Genomic DNA, 15,034 nt, shown 5'->3' with positions numbered 1-15,034 from the left:
TTTGAGCTGATATAATTTATCACTGTATTGGGTGGGGCACACAGACCTTTGCAAAGGATTCTATCTATGTATCTATGAATCTATCTATCTATCTATCTATCTATCTAGATAGCTATCTTCTGCATTTTTATCTTGGAGCAAAATACAAGCATTAAACTAGAGGTGAACAAAAAAGAAAAAGAAAACAAAGAAACAAAAAGTTGCACAGAGTGAAAATGCTCAATGCACAAAGAAACCCCTCTTGAGTGGATATGCAGTGAGCGACCAAGTGGAAGAGTTCCTGGAGGCTTTATTAACTACATCGTCTCACCTTGGGATTGGCATTTGTTGGGTTCTTCAAACCAACATCTCAATTGGATTCCAAGTTGTGACAGAAGATCTAATCATCCTATGTCACCCATAAGGCTCTTCATACACAAACATGCAAACAAGCAACAGAACCCCTCTGAGGTCCTTTCTGCTACCACAGGGCCCTGTCCAGCTCTCCCTCCCCTTCCTGTCTGCCTGCTGTCCTTTCACATTCTCTGTGGCCCTTGCTTTCCCATGATCCTCTTTGGTCTTGTTCTCCAGAAATGCCAATAACAATAAACAGATTATTTAAAACGAATGCATTTAGGCCCATAATGCATGATTAGTGTGTGCCGTTTTAATTATTATTTAGTGAAAACATACCTGTGGCACTGGATTTTTAATTCATATGTCTTTGTACTCTGTTAATATTTGCCATCGCATTGGCATCTCCTGTCCCTCATCTTTCTTAGAGTACTTTTAGAAGCAAACTCCAAAGAACACAGAGAACTGAAATACTATTTAGTGTCACCAAGTGTGTTTATAAATATATGCAGTGGTAAACTCAGAGAAGCCCTTGCGAGTCTACTCCCGTGCTCACTGATCCCAGAGTGCAGAAAGAATTAGCTTATTCAGGAAAACTCAAAGTCATAATTAGTCTTGTGAATTATAATAATCTGGTCGCATCCCCCATTTTGTTCTCACATGGTATTCCCAATGTGAGTTCCAAATGAGAAATGACAACGAAGTTGAGCATTAATAATGGCATACCTGTGAATTATGAGCATTTTCCTATAGTGAAACTGGAAATCTGTCCCATCTTGGCCCTATATTTTTCAATGAAAAGAACGTCACCATATTTTTCCAATTAAAAAGTCAGTCATAATTTTTAAAATAACTCAAAATAAGAAAAGGAAATAAATGTTTCTCCTCCCATGTAAATATATCTTTTCCACTAAGTATAGTTATAAATATGTCTATGTTTAGTTTAATTCTTTTAACTTTTAAGTGTCTAGGTTTGAAAGATTTCTCAAGCAAACAGAAACAATAGATTGAGGCAGGTAAAAAGAATAAAATCCAGAAGAAATACAGAAGGGATTCAGGTCAGACAGTTTGCAAGATTTGACCACCAAAGCCACCAAATAGTTTGTGATTACTAATTGAGGTTGTCAATTATTTGAATTTATGGATATACATAAATTAAGAGGAAAAAATGCAATTTGTTGTCAGCCCTGTAATTTTACAACATTTTGCGAAATAGAAGTTTGCCTTTGAAAGAGTTACAGTTTGATGAACTGTTAACTTGTAGGGGGGGGAAAAAGGCAAAATGCATAATAATTGTATATCCATGTAAAGCCCAAACTTGCATAGCTCCTGTAGCCAGAAAATTTAGGAATAGCTCATCAACTGGACAATAAATAATTTGTAGTAAATTCTAACAATGACATATTACCTAGCAATACAAAAGAATATGTTATTGCTTTATACAATATGACTCTCGGCATAACTGTACTAAATGAGTTTTCATAACTATGAAAAATAACAGATCAGGAATAAAAGACAGGGATGGGAAAAGCTTAAGCCATTTTTGTATTGCAGGAAATTCAAACTAATCTATACTATCAAAAAGATCAGGCAGAGGGTGTTGGCAGAAAGCTTTAGAACAAGGGAGTTGTGTGTAATATGTGTCGAGTATCTTAACTGGTATAGATTCACAGGTGCACACACATGTAAAAATTTAAATGATATAGTTAAATATGAGCAGATAGTTATATATAGTTTTATCTCAACAAATGTATTATATAAAGTGGCAAATGAGTATACAGAATAAATGTATCAAGTAGTCAGAGCACATGAGATCCATTAGCAAAACCAATCACACAGTAGGTTTTGGTGTTATTTGGGACACTGCGACCTTTTACAGTTTTGAAGAATCTAGAGACTCCAAGTATCTTTGGCATTCACTTGCTGATGTTTATGGCTGTGGGTTTAACTTAAAACATTTCCCTATTTTTTATTAAAATCAGTATATTGCTATATGTAAAGAACAAGGTATATTTTGAGTCTCTTGAAAAACTCTACAATGTGTGACTTAGGTCATCCAGCAAAACCAGTGTCCAAACACTGCTACACAATCATTTGAGGTAGAGAAAAGTGGAAAGATACTTGCATTTTGAGTAAAGAGGATCAACCTACAAACCTTTTCATAAGGTTTGTTGTAAGACCACCCAATGACTAATCCTGGTGGTCAGCATGATTTCCTCCATCTGATTGCCCATAGACACGTCTATGGGTATTTTCCTGATTGATCATTCATACAGGAAGCCACTGTGGGCAGTACCATCCCTAAGCAAGTGGGCCCTGGCTGTACAAGAAAGGTGGATGAAGTGAGTGAGAGGAGAGGCCAGTAAGCATCATTCTGCTATGGTCTCTGTTTCAGTTTGTGCTTCAAGCTTCTGCTTTGGGTTCTCAGACTGGCTTCTGTCAACACAGACTATAACCTGTGCGATGAGCTAAACCCCCTTTCCCCAAGTTACATTTAGTCACTGTTTGGTCACAGCAACACAAAGCAAACTAAGACACACGTTCTAAGATTTTTCTTTTCTTTTAATTTCCTACCATGGGTATGATTAAAAGTCAGTCAGAGAGACAGAGTAGATGTTTCCCTGAGGACTGCCTATAGACAAATAACAGATAGTCTCTGCTCATGTTCGCCTCAGATATATATCTTGTGAGTAAACCCATGGTAATTGTTTTCAGAATTCTGTTTGAATCCACATTAAGTTATAGAAATAGTGCATTGAGTCTCCTCTGGAATAGAACATGACCTGAGGCTCACATCAAAGTCCTTTCATGGCTCGGTGTGAAGGACAGAGGTGATTCCAGGTCACTGTTTGCTTTTTCTAATTGTATTACAGATAATACTATGTTTGCTTATAATTAAGGTTTTAGATGCAGAGCTTGAATTAGACTGGTCCTCATCTTAAGGTGGAGAGAAACCATGAATTCCAATCAGGGTGGGGGTGGGGGGAGATTGCAGACAATCGCTCTAAGTTCATACGGCAGTAAAGGATAACCATCAGTGCGTAGCATACTGTGTGTCAGACATTACCTGACACACATTTTCTGCCTTGACACACTTTCTTTTTAAGATTTATTTATGTATATGAGTACACTGTTGCTGTCTTCAGACACACCAGAAGAGGGCATCAGATGCCATTACAGATGGTTGTGAGCCACCACATGGTTACTGGGAATTGAACTCAGGACCCCTGGAAGAGCAGTCAGTGCTCTTAACCACTGAGCTGTCTCTGCAGGCCGATACATTATGATTTAAATTTATTGCTCTGATTTTTGGAGTATTTAAAATCAATTAACAGAAACATTCTAAACACTGGGGTAAGCTACTCATTAATTTTTTGAGTACCCTCTCTTCATTTTGGCCAGAGGTGGTCCTCACACATCCCAGAGTACAGAACGTAAGATGTGCACTAGGAAAAATGCTGTTGAGTTGGACATGGGTTTACAGCTGCTCTTGTGCTGTCAGCAAACATTTGCATTTGATGCCTTCTGCACACTTAGGACTAAGTCCTCCTCTGTTCTTGTCCCCAGCCCCAAATGGGGTCCCCTCCAACTGAAAGACAGAATCAGCTTCTCTCCTTGTCTTTTTTATGTTCACCAGTAGCTGCTTTGCTTTCACAGTTCTTTGTGTCTTTCTCCTCCTCTCTTTTTGATCAAAAAGGTGATTTTATTGGAAAGCTCAAGAACTGTGAACCACTGTAGGATAGCGGTGTAAGCCAGCCATTCGCGGTCTGACTCAGGTCCTAATTGTTTATTTGCTTGTCTATTTATTTTTACAAAAAAAAAAAAATCAGATTAATAGGCAGAGTCAGTGAGTGGTTTCTAAATGATCTAGGATATGGGATGCTTGTCAACACCAAAAGTTTTGCCTTGGAAATGAGGGAAAAAATCTTGTCTTTTCAGAAGACATGTGAAAACATTACTGGCCAAGGCACCCATGTAGTCTCAAGTACAACACACACCTCTTCTCCAAAACTATAGAATTTCCTTGAGCCCTCACTGATCCATTAGTGAAAAGTCACATTTCAATTTGCTGTTATAAGTAATTGCAATGGATTTATTAATTGATGCATGATCTAATCATTATTAATTACTCTTAACTTCATAGCATTTCATATAATATGCTTCATAGCTCTTTAATATATAGAAAAATAGAATTCAGAGTAAATCCCAAGGACAATGGACCCACAAAAGCAGTTATGGTCTGAATTAGAACAAAGAAATTACAGTCGGTACCTCTTGGAAAGGAAAAATTAAAAGCTTCTCCAAGTGCTCATGTCCGTGTTTCCTTGCATCAGGTCTATTTGCTCTAAACTAGGACAATAAACACAACCTCTAATCCTGCACTGTACATTTTTAATTCATGGATAAGCCAATGATGATGACCATTAATGAAAAACCTGTGGATGATAATGTTAGAGAAGATAAATAATTTTTATCTGTTGTGGCTTAATTTTTTTTAAGAAGCTAAGTAAGATTTGATAAATTTTCAACCCCCAAGACTGATTTAAATGGAGCTGATGTTCATCGGAAAACAACGGTTCCCTTCAATTATTGGAGTAGTTTAGAATTTGCCAATCTGTGTGTACTTGCTTTCCATAAAATTACATCCTTCGTTACATACATTATTCATTGGTCACTAATTATTTTTGTAGGGTGTTTACTATTCTCTCCAAAGAACATGTGATGCCTATTCTCTCTCTTCCCCCCTTTCTTCCTTTCCCTCTCTTCCTTTCTCTCTCTCTCTCTCTCTCTCTCTCTCTCTCTCTCTCTCTCTCTCTCTCTCTCAATCTCTCTCTCTCTCTCTCTCTCTCTCAATCTCTCTCTCTCTCTCTCTCTCTCTCTCTCTCTCTCTCTCTCCTTCCCCCCTCTGATCCCTGGTAAGCAGAACAACTTGTATAGATTGTTGTTTACACTAAGTAAAAGTAAACTATAAGGAGGAGCAATGTGGTCTAAAGAAATATCAAAAGCTAAGACAGATAGGTGAGTATGAGATCAAAATGAGTTCTTTACCTTAAGCTTCCCTTAGAATGAAGTAGATGAAGAAAAGCTAAAGATTACATAGCATTCAACATAAATTTCCCCATTCACTAGCCAGCTTATTCAGTTATTGCCATCAGCTGATCAATTACAGTTCTATATATGCTAATATGGTACACATTTTTAACATTTTATCCCCTTTTCTGAGGCTGGCTCAAGAAGGATGTTGTGCTACATATGTTAAGAAACTGTGTGCCTGGTTCATTTAAAACAGTCTGCACAGGACATAGGCAATCCTGTAGTCCTACTAAGTGTATGACAGAGGGAAGACAATTGCATCAGGCTAGGAAACATCACATAATTCTGTCTGTAAAACATTAAAATGGAACAATAAAAGTTTAGACAAACGAGGTGTTTGCCAAGGTTTACAAGGGCCTCTGCTGCCGCCGCCTCATTTCTGTCAGCAAACTTGGCTTCTGACACTGCGTGGATGACTCCCAGGAGTCAGAGTTTGTTGCTATTCATGACCGTCCTTACTTTTCCCTGTATCCTGATCACTGTTGAGTGTGGTCTTCCAGCCTCACCATGAAGCTCATCTATTAACATTGGGATTGGTCAACTCAGAAAAAGAAGGGGAAATGTATCTATTTTCCCCACTGCAATATACATGCATTGGGGATGTTACCCACATCTATTATCACCTAAAGCATACTGTAAACAATGATTTATATACCCTAAAATGAATGCATATGTGGTTCTCAGCAATCATTTGTTTAATTACTAGTAAGGTCACAAGTTCACATCTGCAGTCTGGAATGTGCATTGACTTTGCTGTAGTGTAATAGACTTCAGAGCAGAACACACAACACTTCAGAATATTTCCCACCGATCTGGGTCCAGGACATAGCAGCTTGAAATAGCAGCTCTGGTGACGGTCTGCAACATGGGTGCAGGTCTCACTGCAGCATTCTATGAGCACGTGTGACGACAAGTGTACACGTATGACTAAAAAGCACAACATCCCTGCCAACTGTCCTGCATATTTAAGTAGTAAGGTCTATGTATTTGTAAACAAACAAAACACACCAATCTATTTTTAAGCATTTCCACCAGCCCACAATTCCTCCCATATGATCTACGTGAATACACACTGAGTTTCTGGAAGGTGCGTGTATAACCTTGGGTAATAAGGCTTTGCAATGGGTGCTTCATACTTCATACCGTGAAATGTACATTACTGACATCATCTTGTGCAGTATGACGGACTTCCAAATCCTGGACATGGTGATCCACTTCCAGACTTCTGCAGCAGGTCTAGCAGATTATCTACCAAGTGTTCTGACTCCCTCTATTTCAAGTATCAAGTATTCAGAAAACACTTGAGGCTATCTAGGTTGTAACTGAAAAAACCAGCTTTCAGAAAACCCGTGTTCTGAGAGACACTATTAACTGAAACAAGGCCCTTAGACTACGTGTTATCTGTCTCAGCCTACTAAGTACTAGAAATCAATCATTTTAGATCTGAAAACTTACTCCCAGGCAGTATGACAATTTGTTTTAAGACACGAGGTTTCAAAAGAAATAAATAAACCATTGAAACTTCACACATTTTTACTTTAGTTGTTTCCCTTTGAATGCTACTTGAATTTCGATCTGAACGTGGTGTCTGAGATCTGGCCGATACAATGGAGAGACGGGGCAGGAAGCGCGGGTGCAGCGCCTTCCCCATGTCGCAGACAGCCCCGCCTGAGCATGCTCAAAGCAAGCAGCTCTGCCTCCTCCCAGGCTCCTGAACATACTCAAGTACGTGAGTATCTCACTTTATAGGGAAACAGAACTCAGCACGGAGTTCTGAAAAGCAAGTCCCAGTGCTTTGTGGAACTGGCCCACCTATGTGAAATACTAAAGATTCTGTGAAACTGGGATCAACGCGCTATGAAAATGGTGTGGCAAAACCAAACGTTACTACGTTGAGACCTTGTCTCGCTTTAACTAAAATATAAAAATCATGAGTCCTTTATAACATTAATTTAAAAAATACACGGAAATGAAAAGTGCTATTTTTCGAAAAGTACAATTTTCCTCCCAGTTATATGAACATGGAATGATTTCCGTTCTTTTTTGTACTAAAAGCTGGAAAATTTTACAAAAACTATGTGGCAACATTTAATCTGACAGTTTTTAACCAGTAGTGGCTTCTGCTTCCGCTGGACCCCTAATCAATCATCGGTTCCCTCTCTTTCCCGCAGGACCTTTTGGTTTTAGCAAAACTCTGCTTATGTGCGGGATGCTTGGGACGGATTTCACCGGAAAGGAAATTCGCACTCGGTTCATCCCCGTCGTCTGTCTCAGTCTTTCTGATCACATCCACCTGCCGCTGTCTTCCTCCAGGGTCTAGCAGGGGGCTCCCGCAGCTGGAATACAGCATCCGCTGTCTGACGCTGCATGGGTACAGGAATGAATCAATAAAGCTGTGGACTCTTTAGTCTCCTTCATGGGAACACGGACAGAAATGATAAGGTGTCGGATCCTTGGGGATCCTCTTTGGCAAATCTCTTAGTTCTGTATTTTCTGTGTGGGCCAAAATTATTGTTTCTTCTTTTATATATCTATTTCCAACTGCACACAAACGAGCTCTTTGTTGCTCTGTTTTTCCAAAGCCTGGAAGACGTCTTGAGAAATGAGAAATGCTGCTCCTTGTAGTGTCTGATGCTTCGTGTCCACACTCACGGCGGCTTGTACCTCACAGATTTTAATCTGCCGTAATTCTTCCTCAGCTGCTGTCAGTAGGGCAGGAGATATCCATGTAAAGATACGTCCTCCTTTACTGTCCCAAACATGTCATCTTTAATGTGGCCACCTCCAAATTCTTTTTTCAGAGTTGCTCTTGTTGCCGCATACAGCATTTTTTTTTTTTCCCGACAAACAGGAGAAAGATCTGGAGACCGTGTGATGAATATCCACTCACACGCCTGGGCATTCTGAGAGTCTAGCCTGAATAAAATATACCAGGGCTGCTGGTCCTCCAGCAGGGGCAGGACAAAGGAGTCGTAATCCTGGTCCCAGGATTCTGAAGGCAGACTACAGGACCCAACCACCAGTTGCTCATTTCCAATAGATATTTTCAGAAGTCTGTATTTCCCGTTTCTGGCTCTGGCAAAGATCTCTTTAACATCTTCACTTGCTTGGATGCCAGTCCTGTGGGACATGTTGGCGGCCCCGGGTTCCGGGCTCCAGCTCAAGGTGTGGCAGAGGCCCCACCGGCGGATCCAGGGAAGTGTGTATTTTATGTGTAGCTGAGCAACTGAGAATTCACTTTGAAATTGTCCAGTAAAGTGGCCCGGGATTATACGGTTCAGAATTGAGGGGATTGCAAAACCATGAAGGTGCGATGCTTCCAAGATACTGAAGAGAAACTAGACAGGATTTAATGACTGTGCGGACTAAGGGAACACTTGCGGCTTATACTTTATTCTGGCTCAAAACCCGAGGCTGTCCAAAGCCCGACCCCCAACTATGACAAAGGAAGTGAAGGGAGATTATTTCAGGGTTACCCACTAATAGCTCTGTCTGTGAGGTGTGTGAATTGTGATGCTGTGTAGCTCCGTACTGTCTGTAGGAAACACATGCTTGGAAGCAGAAGAGCTTAGGGAGGGAACACATGATCAAAAAAATTAAATCACCGTGTTACATGGGAGAAAAATGGAGACTTATCAGATCCACCTCAAGAAGCCATTGATGAATATAACTAATAGAGTTTTAGTGAAGCTAGAATTTTCAGAAAGTGGGACAAAACTGTGGACGGGAGAAACGAAGAGCGTTGGCCTCACAAAGAGGATAATTATATCTTATTATTATTTATTTCATATTTTATTTTATCTCAGAATTAAGAAGCATGAAAGTTTATATGTGTTTATAAAAAGGTTAAATAAATTCTTCTACCTTGCATATCTGTCATGTACCTATTATTCCTGAGTTTTGTTTTGAAGTTCTTTCCAGAGGCCAGTCCCTTGGGCAGGAAGAGAGATGCCCCTAAGAAAGATAGACAAGGAGTGAACACTCCTGCCACGGGCTCACTCTGGGTCAACTTAATGGTCATGTCCAGCCTCATCCCACCTCACCTTCCCCCTAAAGTCACGGGGACCACTGAGTGGCCCCTCCACCCCTTGGAGCCCAACATTCTTCTGTTTCCCAAAAAATAAGCAACGAACGATATTTACCATGCCAAAACTGTGGCCCATCCTTGAGAGCTTCAGGAGCCATTACGATGACAAGAACTGGTGGACCAGCAACAAAAAGGTCTGGACAGAGATCATATTCTAGGCGAAATTTTATAAGAGGACCAGGAGGAATAAATTCGGTTATAGGATTTTAATATGCATCAATATAATTACATATTAACATGATACATGTTATTATAAATATATTAAATATATATTAAATGTTTACCAGAAAATGAAGTAATGATGTAATGACAGGAAATTCTTGTTATCTGAGTCTAATACACACCTGAACGTCTATGGGAAAGCAAAGTTTTATATTCTCGATAGGAAAAGTGGGACTGGTGAGCTGCCACAGTGACCTCAGGTGTGTGTCGCCAAGCCTGATGATTTGAGTTTAGGTCTCTGGACCTATCTAGTGACCTCAGAGTGTGGTCCTGTGACTTCCACTGTGTCACACATGTGTCCCCCCCACTCCAAATATAAATAATTAAATATAATAAAATCAAAAATCAAACTTTCTGATGAACACTCGTGCATTTCTGATACACACACACACACATACACACACACACACACACACACACACACACACACACACAAACACTATCTCAGAATTAGTGCGTAAATGTGGGCTGGAGAGCTGGTAAAGATGCCTCACTACGGAAGTTCGATCCCTGGAATGAACATGACAGAGAGAACCAAGTATTTCAAGTGGTCTTCTGATCACCACAATTCACACACATGTGCAAGCACACATGCACACACACAGACACATACTTACTCATGCAAACACAGTAACACTTATACATACATACATAAATGTCATAAACAATTTTCAAGTTGGAATGAATCAATCGTATTAGCTCTAGAGGCTACGAAATGGGCCTTGTAACAAGCAGTCCCAGTAAATGCAGGGACAGCAGCAGCTTTAGATGGGGAACATGGGAGGATGACATCTGGTTTTGTTCCACATCATACTTTAGCTACGGCTAGTCCATCCAAATGCCTAAGATAATTTTAATGATTATAAAAGGTTTGGTCTCGGTTTTTCAGTTGGTTCTCTTTAAAGCATTTAGATATTCTTCAGTTTCATGGTAAGCAACGCACACGTGTGAGGTCCAGCTGTGTCCCATAGACCAGGTATTTCTCCCATTCAGTGGACCACAATGAAATACAAGCTATGCTCCATTTTATGGACAAGGCAAATGAGGCTTAACACGATGTCACTATCCCCAAGTTCAACCCAGTGTCTTTTAAATCTTGGTCTATGTTTTTTTTTTTTTTTTTTTTTTTCAATAAAAGTGATTTCCCTCTAGTATTTTTTTTCAAACTTCCGCTGGTTCACACTTCTCTACAACTACATATTTATTTAGTTTAATAAGTGACTTTCCCCTGAGTATGCATACCTTTACAATGGTTTAATAAAAGCATCGTTAAGAGAATAACAATCTTTAATTCTACCACGTAGACATGTTTTCTAGCAAATAATTGTAAGTACTATTTTCATTTTTTGCCACAGTAATTTCATTATTTTTTCTTCTGCACATGGTTTTCTTTATACACAGTGGTATTTTAAAAGGAATTATGAAGAATTAGGAAAGATGAAGGAAAAGAACGGTACATATATCAGACAACTAGCTTTCAATTGCACGGAGAAGACGTTCGTGTGGTGAGGATGAAGAGACAGTGGGGGATAGATGGTGATCTCCACAATCTAGTCTTGCCCAAGGAGCACTGGGAAGTTAATAACTCTTAGTACGTCTGTCATCGCTACGCTCTGCTAATGACGAGGTTAAATGGAAGCCACGCGGTCCTGAGTGTCCCTGGTTTGCCAGGATACTAACTGCCGAACGCGCTGCCTCATTCTGTTCCTGCAGCACATTTCCAATTTGCAGAAGAAGGAACTTAGGCTTTTAAAAATTTGCCCAAGTTCGATGTCTGCTAAGCGGAGAAGGGGGTGAGGAGTCACAAACGGTTTGTCAGCCCGTTCAGGCAGGACCCTCACTCCAGGCTTGTCCCTTCTTCTTGGTGAAGAAACCCAGGCAAGGTAAGGGACAGCATCCGGAAAGTGAGTCAGAGAGGAGCAGGAAGGGCGGACCCTAGGACGTCTCGGGTACAGAACGCCTTCTCCCAGATTCTACCATCAGATCCCCTTCTGTCTTTTTTGTTTCTTTGAAGAGCCAACAGATCATTTCAGGAAATTCCATTGGAAAATTAGTTTAATGAGAGACGCATAACATTGGTATAGAGCCAAGATATAGTAGCTCCATGCTTTGCTGAATGGTGACCAAACTAAGGTTTATTTTCTTGAAACCTCAAAAACAAGGTGACCGATGGAGTGCCGGGGAAGTCCTTTAGTGAATTATCTCAGACGAGGGGATCTTTACAAACATCAGCCGACCAAGAACGCTATTTCTTGAAGCACTTTTCAATCACACTGTTTCCTTGGGGAGAAACAATATTACATTTAAAACTCAGCACTTGCAAATGGTTGTGTGGGGCTCAAATTTAAAGTTAAAACCTATGTACCAACAGTGTTTTAAAGGTTTTTTAACTGTTATTGATAATTTTATGTATATAATTTATTTTGGTCATATTTACACCCAAGCCTTTTTTCAATCCCCTCCCTGTCACTGAACCCCTTCTTCTTATTTAGGACCCTGGGCTTTCATGGCTTTGATGTTTTAACGACGTGCTGAATTTAATTAGGGTGGTTTTTTTTGTTGTTTTGTTGTTTTTTTTTGTTTGTTTTTTTTTGTTGTTGTTGTTGTTTTTTTTTTTTTTTGCAAAAGCATAGGTAGAGAGTTATTTTCAAGAGCAAATGCAGTTTACCAGTGGATCTAACACTGACGAAAATGATTCCCCCTCCTCAACTATGATCAACTGTGAATGGTGCCTCAGGAACGGGTGAGGTCTCATGAGCCCCCAACATTCATAACGAAAACTTTGCTTTTCTTCTTTAATGCTTATTTATATTTATATGTGTCACACATACAAACATACACATGAGCCAGAGAGGGGAAGGATGGATGGAGGGAGAGAGAGAGAGAGAGAGAGAGAGAGAGAGAGAGAGAGAGAGAGAGCGAGCACTGGGGTTGTAATTACAGGCTGTGATGGGCCCTCCCAACCTGAGTGCTAGTAATCAAACGCAGGTCCTTTGGAAGATCACTCTTGACTCCCATGATGGATTATTGGTAGGTTCAACCTTGGGCAGATCTTGTGCTAGTGACCATAGCTACTATGAATTCATAAGTGAAATAGCCTGTCATTTCAGGAAGACAGAATTCGATAGGTATTCATTCTCTCTCACCCACTGGCTCTTACATTCTTACCTCTCCCTTTAATGTAGTGAATCTTGAGCCACAGAAAATATTGTATTTACAATATGCATAAGAAGAAACTTAGACACAAAGTGTTTTTAAATTTTTGCATATATATATATATATATATATATATATATGTATCGATATCGGTATTGGTATATGTATAGATGGTTTTATGTGTAAAAACCACTTGGTTGAGCTCTCAACAGTCACTTATTCTCAGAACTTGGATCGGTGATGAGTCTCTGCATTAACTCAGCCACTGTAAACTGAAGCTTCCCCAGCCAGAAACAATGAACACAAGTGTAAATATTTAGAAGACAGTTCCAGTTCAGGAAGGCAACAGCTTGATCTATCGCCTCCTTCCCTTGAGCGTTAAACTTCTCCAGCCATGGACTTCTGACTCAGTTTACAGTTCCAGGCATAGAGTTCCTTCCTGTGGAGAAGGTCTCCAGTCCAATCAGAAAGCAATTAGTCACCTTCACAATACCCATCCTACTGTTGCACCAGAGGGCACATCTTGCCTAGACGGTCAGTAGTGTAGCACGAAGGCTCCACAGCCTGGGAAGACCACTGATGACGTCATTCAATAGCTTGAGAAACTCTTTCCATCGTTATCAAGGCTAATCATCAGAGAGGAAGTTGTCTGGTCAGTTTCAGCTGGATATTTCTACCTCCTGCTGCCAAGGTGTACCTTCAGCAGCTGAGTCTTACCATCAATTCCTGGTTAGTAACCAAGAGCAATGGTGAAAGCCTAAAACCCTAGACTTTTAGTCTGCTGGGTAAATCTAGGTAAAGCTGCTATGGAACAGTAAAGATTTTCCTAAGCCAGTCATCTAGAATGGAAATACTTTTGTATGAGTGCGCAAACATAGCCTTCCTTTGACGCTTGATGTAAGTTATTGATTTTACTCAAAGACCTTTATTAGTCTGGTCACTCGCCGACACGTGTATACAGAATTGTTGAGTAATAGTCTGTATTTATTCAGTTAATAAATGTTTCAAAGCTACTGTTCTCTGGGGACTTCAAATAAAGAGACATTTATCTCCTTGGAATTTTAGAAACACTACAATTAAAATGAAATGTAATCAATCACACATTAATGCAGCTGTAGTTGAAGACCAGTTACTTAATGGTTGATCCATATCTGTCATCCTCTAGCTTCCTCAGATCAATAAGTAGCAGAGTCAGTGAGTTAACTCGCACATTAGAAACACCGTACATGTCTAACCGAGGGCTTGTTATTAATTCATACGAGGTTCATGGCACCAGTCACTAAAATGTCCCTCCTTGGCAGACTAGCTTGATACCTTGAAATTGTTAAACACTACTTTTCCTCTTAAACAGCAAGGTTATGGGAGGCTAAGGCCAGCAGCGGTTCTACAGATCCATCTTCATCTTCTCTTTTTTACCAGGCCACTGGGCGTCAGTGCAACAGTTAGTGATATACTGGACTTAGGGTCCCTGGCTCCTAATTCTCAGGCTGCCAAACCCCAGAACATCATAATACTGAATCCTACCCCAGACTCAGGTCTTGCAGGTAGAGTGCAGGACCTGGACCTAACCTATGTTTATTTTAAATATACAACGTGATGAGGGACGGAGGTAGAAGAAAGCAAGAGAGAGTAGCAGCAGATCTAAATAAAAGATATATCTCACAGTAGCAAATGCCATGGAATGTCTTGAGACTAATTTTGGCAAAGGTGAGTTAACACCTTCTTAGAAATAATGTTCTATAACATTTAACACCAGTTTTGCTTTCCTGGAAGGTTCTACCTGTAAGACAGATGGATAGATTTACTTCGAGCTCTGGTGTGATGGTGGAGTTTTAGAGGCTGGGGTAGAGACTAGGGGGATGAGAGTTTGCTGCGTGAATACAAGAGCCTGGATTCTAATCCCCTTAAACCATGCACAAAGCAAGACAGGGTGATGTGCCTGTGAGCTCAGCACTGTAGGAGGGTGGCAACCATGGTGCCTGCTGTCCATCGGACTAGACTCCAGGTCCAGTCTGGCCAACAATGACAGAGCAGAACACCTGACAGCATCCCAGAACCCCATGCATGTTTGTGAGTGTACCTCCACACACCCATTTATATACAAATATATTATAGTGGAAATGCAGAGGGAAAAGTTCCCAC

The 15,034-nt window shown here is 40.2% G+C and overlaps 1 pseudogene across 1 annotated transcript; it reads right to left on the bottom strand.

Annotated features, from left to right (window-relative positions):
- Positions 1-7,530: 7,530 nt before the first annotated feature.
- On the bottom strand, positions 7,531-8,558 carry LOC308427081 (twinfilin-1-like; annotated as a pseudogene). The gene has a single exon. The product of its transcript is annotated as a twinfilin-1-like (transcript).
- Between the last annotated feature and the right edge of the window lie 6,476 nt (positions 8,559-15,034).

This window comes from Micromys minutus (genome assembly GCF_963924665.1).
Source record: "Micromys minutus genome assembly, chromosome: 11".
Taxonomy (NCBI): Eukaryota; Metazoa; Chordata; class Mammalia; order Rodentia; family Muridae; genus Micromys; species Micromys minutus.
Note: the sequence above shows the minus strand (reverse complement) of the source record. Positions and strands in the feature narration are given on the sequence as shown.